We start from the raw sequence: 8,031 nt of genomic DNA on the forward strand, positions 1-8,031 counted from the left end.
ATGCGTGAAGAACCAGGCACCAATCTATCCTTATCCACCAGAGAAAGCCAGAATGTTGTAGCGTTACACAAAGCACTATTACAGGAGGACTGTTTAGCACGAAGAAGGAATGCATTCAAATGCTCCAATGGAGTTTTGAAGTGAATTGAAATGGTCTAAGTGAGTATGAATGTGAAATCACAATTTAAGACTTTTAGCGCATCACACTCTATTACTAAAGAGTGACCAATCTGAAGTTTTCTACGTTCCCTGAAGTAAAATCACTTCATATGTAGTGAGTTTCTCACCGAAGTTGTCTTCACAATACAGCTGTTTAGGAGAGGGCTCTTTACTAGAGGAAGAAATGAGCTTTTCCTGAGCGGAAATGTACAGTTTTCTGAACTCTGATTGAATATCCTTCAGAAATATGTGTTTGGAGGATAGATGATAGAGAAAGCCATTGGACATTCAGTTTTGCCATCAGGATAGATGAATAGATGCTTAAACCTGCAGCGCCATGCAGTGAATAACCCAATGCGTACACGCTCCACCAAACTATTTCTTGTATTCAAAGAAAAACTGTTGTATATTCATGGACTCTGTAGAACATCACTGGAAATGAAGCAGTTTCTTGAAAGTCCCACAGAATGTGAAGCTAGAGTTTGAGTGTTCATCACCAAGTCCTTTCTATTTTGTATACACGTAAGGAATTCCTTGAAATCACTGTGGAATAACATGTTTTGGAAAAGGCGTGTTTTAATCTAACTCTGACTAGAGCACTTTAAACGCTCGTTCAATGTTCATACCCATTGAAAGGTTCAGAGGCATAATGTCCCTGGAAACATACTGTTTTCACCCATCCTTTTGAAGTATTTCTCAAAAATGTGCCTTTGGGTTTGTTTCTTAGCCAAGACTAGGTAAATGAACTTTCTGTCAGACTATGCGTGAAGAACCAGGCACCAATCTATCCTTATCCACCAGAGAAAGCCAGAATGTTGTAGCGTTACACCAAGCACTATTACAGGAGGAATGTTTAGCCCGAAGAAGGAATGCATTCAAATGCTCCAATGGAGTTTTGAACTGAATTGAAATAGTCTAGTGAATATGAATGTGAAATCACTATTTAAGACTTTTAGCGCATCACACTCTATTAGTAAAGAGTGACCAATCTGAAGTTTTCTAAGTTCCTCTGAAGTAAAATCACTTCATATGTAGTGAGTTTCTCACCGAAGTTGTCTTCACAATACAGCTGTTTAGGAGAGGGCTCTCTTTACTAGAGGAAGAAATGAGCTTTTCCTGAGCGGAAATGTACAGTTTTCTGAACTCTGATTGAATATCTTTCAGAAATATGTGTTTGGAGGATAGATGATAGAGAAAGCCATTGGACATTCAGTTTTGCCATCAGGATAGATGAATAGATGCTTAAACTTGCAGGGCCATGCAGTGAATAACCCAAGGCGTACACGCTCCACCAAACTATTTCTTGTACCCAAAGAAAAACGGTTGTATATTCATTGACTCTGTAGAACATCACTGGCAATGAAGCAGTTCTTGAAATTCCCAAAGAATGTGAAGCTAGAGTTTGAGTGTTCATCACCAAGTTCCTTTCTCTTTTGTATACACGTAAGAAATTCCTTGAAATCACTGTGGAATAACATGTTTTGGAAAAGGCGTGTTTTAATCTAACTCTGACTAGAGCACTTTAAACGCTCTTTCAATGTTCATACCCATTGAAAGTTTCAGAGGCATAATGTCCCTGGAAACATACTGTTTTCACCCATCCTTTTGAAGTATTTCTCAAAGATGTGCCTTTGGGTTTGTATCTTAGCCAAGACTAGGTAAATGAACTTTCTGACAGACTATGCGTGAAGAACCAGGCACCAATCTATCCTTATCCACCAGAGAAAGCCAGAATGTTGTAGCTGCCACACAGCACACAGGAGGAATGTTTAGCCCGAAGAAGGAATGCATTCAAATGCTCCAATAGAGTTTTGAACTGAATTGAAATAGTCTAAGTAAATATGCATGTGAAATCACTCGTTAAGACTTTTATCGCATCACTCTCTATTAGTAAAGAGTTTCAAATCTGAAGTTTTCTAAGTTCCTCTGAAGGAAAACCTCTTCATATGTAGTGAGTTTCTCACCAAAGTTGTCTTCATCATGTAGCTACTTTTGAGAGGGCTCTCTTTACTAGAATAAGAAATGAGGTTTTCCTGAGTGGGAATGTACTGTTTTTTGAACTCTGATTGATTATCTTTCATATATATGTGTTTGGAGGATAGATTAATAGAGAAAGCTATTGGACATTCACTACTGCCATCAGGATAGATGAACAGATACTTAAACCTGCAGGGCCATGCAGTGAATTACGAAATGCGTACACGCTCCACTAAACTATTTCTTGTACCCAAATAAAAACTGTTGTATATTCATGGACTCTGTAGGACATCACTGGAAATGAGGCAGTTTCTTGAAAGTCTCACAGAATTTGAATCTAGCTTTTGAGTTTTCATTACCAAGTTTCTTTCTCTTTTGTGTACACGTAAAGGATTCCTTGAAATCACTGTGGAATAACATGGTTTGGAAAAGGCGTGTTTTAATCTAACTCGGACTGGAGCACTTTAAACGCTCTTTCAATGTTCATTACTATAGAAAGGTTGAGAGGCTTAATGTCCCTGGAAACATACTGTTTTCACCCATCCTTTTTAAGTATTTCTCAAAAATGTGCCTTCGGGTTTGTTTCTTTACAAAGATTAGGTAAACGATCTTTCTGTCAGACTATGCGTAAAGAACCAGGCACCAATCTATCCTTATCCACCAGAGTAAGGAGAATGTTGTAGTTGTAAACAAAGCACTATTACAGGATAAAAGTTTAGCCTGAAGAAGGAATGCATTCAAATGCTCCAATGGAGATTTGATCTGAATTGAAATAGTCTAAGTAAATATGCATGTGAAATCACTAGTTAAGACTTTTAACGCATCACACTCTATTAGTAAAGAGTGACAAATCTGAAGTTTTCTAAGTTCCTCTGAAGTAAAATGACTTCATATGTAGTAAGTTTCTCACGAAAGTTGTCTTCACCATGTAGCTTTTTTGGAAAGGGGTCTCTTTACTAGAGGAAGAAATGAGCTTTTCCTGAGCTGGAATGTACTGTTTTCTGAACTCTGATTGAATATCTTTCAAAAATATGTGTTTGGAGGATAGATTGATAGAGAAAGCCTATGGACATTCAGTTCTGCCCTCAGGATATGTGAATAGATGCTTAAACCTGCAGTGCCGTGCACTGAATAACCCAATGCATACATGCTCCACCAAACTATTTCTTGTACCCAACAAAAAGTGTTGTATATTCATTTACTCTGTAGAACATCACTTGAAATGAAGCATGTTCTTGAAAGTCTCATAGAATGTGAAGCTAGAGTTTGAGTGTTCATCACCAAGTTCCTTTCTCTTTTGTATACACGTAAGGAATTCCTTGAAATTACTGTGGAATAACGTGGTTTGGAAAAGGCGTGTTTTAACCTAACTCTGACTGGAGCACTTTAAACGCTCGTGCAACGTTCATACCCATTGAAAATCTGAGAGGCATTTTGTCCCTGGAAACATACTGTTTTCGCCCATTGTTTTGAAGTATTTCTCTTTTTTTTGTCGTTTTCACCAATAACTTTATTGATTTGAATATTTTTTGTACTTTATTGAGTTATTTTTCAATTACATTTTGTCTATTTTTCCCATCCCAGCCTCCCCCGCCCCTTGCTCCCCACCTCCCTCCCATTTCCACCCCCCTTAGTTCTCGTCCCTGTGTCCTTCCTATTTGTTCCTCCAAATCCCTCCCCCTTTTCCCCCTTAACTTCCCTTCCTTCTCCCCTCTGGTCACTATCCCCTTGTGCTCTATTTCAGTGTCTTTGTTTTTTTTTTCTGCTTGCTTATGTGTTTTGTTGTTTAGCTTCCTGTTAAAGGTGAGATCATATGGTATTTTTCTTTCAGCACCTGGCCTATTTCACTCAGCATAATGCTTTCCAGTTCCATCCATGTTATTGCAAAAGGTAGTAGCTCCTTCTTTCTCTCTGCAGCATAGAATTCCATTGTGTATATGTACCACCAGTTTTTGATCCATTCATTTACTGATGGGCACCTAGGTTGCTTCCAACTCTTGGCTATTGTAAATTGTGCTGCTATGAACATTGTGGTGCATAGGTTCTTTGATATTGATGTTTTAGGATTCTTAGGATATAATCCCAGCAGTGGAATTGCTGGGTCAAAAGGCAGGTCGATTTTTATTTTTTTGAGAAAATTCCATAGTGTTTCCCATAATGGTTGTACCAGTCTGCAATCCCACCAACAGTGAACTAAGGACCCCTTTTCCCCACAACCTCTCCAACATTTGTTGTTTGTTGCTTTGTTTATGATAGTCATCCTGACTGGTGTAAAGTGGTATCTCATTGTGGTTTTAATTTGCATCTCTCTGATAGCTATCGATATTGAGCATCTCTTCATGTGTCTCTGAATGTTCTGTATGTCCTCCTTGGAGAAGTGTTTGTTCAAGTCCTTTTCCCATTTTTTAATTGGGTTGGGTGTCTTCTTATAGTGGAGTCGTGTAAGTTCTTTGTAGATTTTGGAGATTAAACCTTTGTCTGAGGTATCATTGGCAAATATGCTTTCCCATACACTTGGTTGTCTTTTTAATTTAATACTGTTTTCTTTAGCCACACAGAAGCTTTTTTTTTTTTTTATGAGATCCCATTTGTTTATTCTTTCCTTTACATTCCTTGCTCTAGGGGACATATCAGTAAAGAAGTTGCTGCGTGAAATATCTGAGATTTTCTTGCCAATGTTCTCCTCTAGGACTTTAATGGTGTCACGACTTACATTTAAGTCTTTTATCCACCTTGAATTTATTTTGGTGTATGGTGTAAGTCGGTGCTCAAGTTTCATTTTTTTGTACTTAGCTCTCCAGTTCTCCCAACACCATTTGTTGAAGAGCCTATCTTTACTCCATTTTATGTTACTGCCCCCTTTGTCAAATATTAATTGACTGTAGAGGGTTGGGTTGATTTCTGGGCTCTCTGTTCTGTTCCATTGGTCTATGTGCCTATTTTTATGCCAGTAGCAGGCTGTTTTGATTACAGTGGCCTTGTAATACAGTTTGGTATCAGGTATTGTGATCCCCCTACTTTGTTCTTCTTTCTCAACAGAGCAGCTGCTATTCGGGCTCGTTTATGGTTCCATATAAATTTTTGAAGTGTTTGTTCTATGTCTGTGAAATATGCCGTTGGTACTTTAATAGGTATTGCATTGAATCTGTATATTGCTTTGGGTAGTATGGACATTTTGATGATGTTAATTCTTCCAATCCATGAACAAGGTATATGTTTCCATTTGTTTGTGTCTTCCTTGATTTCGTTCTTCAGGGCTGTGTAGTTTTCTGCATACAGGTTTTTTACCTCCTTAGTTAGGTTTATTCCCAGATATTTTATTTTTCTTTTTGCTATATCAAATGGGATTTTTTTCTTTATTTCTGCTTCTGCTGACTCACTGTTGGTATACAAAAATGCCTTTTGATTTCTGGATATTGACTTTGTAACCAGCTGTTTTGCCAAACTCATTAATTAGTTTGAGCAGTTTTTGGGTAGAGTCTATAGGATTTTCCATGTACACTATCATGTCATCTGCAAACAGTGACAGTTTTGCTTCCTCCTTTCCTATTTGGATGCCTGTTATTTCCTTTTCTTGCCTGATCGCTGTGGCTAAAACTTCCAATACTATATTGAATAGAAGTGGTGAAAGTGGACATCCTTGTCTTGTTCCTGATCTTAGTGGAAAAGCTTTCAGTTTTTTCCCATTGAGTATGATATTGGCTGTAGGTCTCTCATATATGGCCTTTATTATTTTGAGAAATGCTCCCTGTATTCCCACTTTGCTGAGTGTTTTTATCATAAATGGGTGTTGTGCCTTATCAAAAGCTTTTTCTGCATCTATTGATATGATCATGTGATTTTTGTCTTTGCTTTTGTTTATGTGATGAGTTACATTTACTGATTTGTGAATATTGAACCATCCTTGCATCCCAGGGATGAATCCCACTTGATCATGGTGTATGATCTTTTTGATATATTGTTGGATGCAATTTGCCAATATTTTGTTAAGGATTTTAGCATCTATGTTCATCAGCGATATTGGCCTGAAGTTTTCTTTCTTTGTTGTATCTCTATCTGGTTTTGGAATTAAGATGATGCTGGCTTCATAAAAAGAATTTGGGAGTTTTTCATCCTTCTGGATTTTTTGGAATAGTCTGTGGAGAATAGGGGTTAGCTCTTCCTTAAATTCTTTGTAGAATTCTCCTGTGAAACCATCTGGTCCAGGGCTTTTGTGTGATGGGAGTTTTTTGATTACTGCTTCAATTTCTTTTGCTGTTACTGGTGTATTTAGATTTTCTGCTTCTTTTTCACTGATTGTATTTTTCTAGAAATGTGTCCATTTCCCCTAGGCTTTCAAATTTCTTGGCGTACAGTTCTTCATAGTAATTTCTTACAATCCCTTCTATTTCTGTGGTATCAGTTGTAATCTCTCCTCTTTCATTTCTGATTGTGTTTATTTGTGTCCTCTCTCTTCTTTTCTTGATGAGCCTACTTAAAGGCTTGTCTATTTTGTTTATCTTCTCAAAGAACCAACTCCTGGATTCATTGATCCTTAAAATTTTGCTTTTAGTGTCTATGTCATGGAATTCTGCTCTAATCTTGGTTATTTCCTTCCTTCTGCTTGCTCTGGGCTGTCTTTGTTGTTGTTCCTGGAGTTCTTGCAGGCGTAGGGTTAGATTGTTTGTTTGAAATGTTTCTATCTTCTTTAGGTAGGCCTGTATTGCTATGAACTTCCCTCTCAGGACTGCCTTTGCTGTGTCCCATAAGTTTTGGGTTGTTGTGAGATCATTTTCATTTGTTTCCAGAAACTTTTAAATTTCTTCCCTAATTTCATTCTTGACCCATTCGTTGTTTAATAGCATACCATTCAGTCTCCATGATTTTGGGTGCTTTGGGTTTTTTTCTTTGGGGTTGGTTTCTAATTTCAGTCCCTTGTGGTCAGAGAAGATGCTTGGTATGATTTCAATTTTCTTGAATTTGTTGAGGTTCGTTTTGTGTCCTATCATATGGTCTATCTTTGAGAATGTTCCATGTGCATTTGAAAAGAATGTTTAGCTTCTTTGGGATGAAGGGCTCTATATATATCAGTTAAGTCCATTTCATCTAGGGTGTTGTTTAATGCCACAATATCTTTGTTGATAATTTGTTTGGAAGATCTGTCCATTTTTGATAGTGGGGTGTTCAAATCCCCTACTATAATTGTGTTGCTGTCAATATCTTTCTTTAAGTCCTCTAAGATTTTCTTTAAATATTTGGGTCCTCCTATATTGAGTGCATATATATTTACGATGTTGATATCTTCTTAGTGGATTCTTCCCTTGAGTATTATGAAGTGACCTTCTGGGTCTCTCTTTATGGCCCTTTTTTTGAAGTCTATTTTGTCAGATATGAGAATTGCTACCCCAGCTTTTTTTTCTTGTCCGTTTGCTTGGAAAACTTGTTTCCAGCCTTTCACTTTTAGTCTGTGATGGTCTTTTGTCCTGAGGTGGGTCTCTTGTAGGCAGCATATGTGTGGGTCATGCTTTCTTATCCATTGAGCTATTCTGTGTCTTTTGATTGGAGCATTTAATCCATTTACGTTTAAGGTTATTATTGATAGGTACTTATTCATTGCCATTTTTGTACCTGTGTTCCTCTCTGTGTCTCCCTTTTCTTTCCTTTCCTCAAAGCAGTTCTTTTAGTATTTCTTGTAGAGCTGGTTTGGTGGAGGCATATTCTTTTAGGCTTCTTTTGTCTTGGAAGCTCTTTATTTGGCCATCTATCTTGACTGAGAGCCTTGCTGGGTAAAGTAGCCTTGGTTGTAGGCCTCTAGTGCTCATTACTTGGAATATTTCTTGCCATTCTCTTCTTGCTTGAAGTGTTTCCATTGAGAAGTCAGTAGCTAACCTTATCGGGGCTCCCTTGTATGTTATT

This window comes from Artibeus jamaicensis, unplaced genomic scaffold (genome assembly GCF_021234435.1).
Source record: "Artibeus jamaicensis isolate MK-2021 breed Jamaican fruit bat unplaced genomic scaffold, CSHL_Jam_final contig_415, whole genome shotgun sequence".
NCBI lineage: Eukaryota > Metazoa > Chordata > Mammalia > Chiroptera > Phyllostomidae > Artibeus > Artibeus jamaicensis.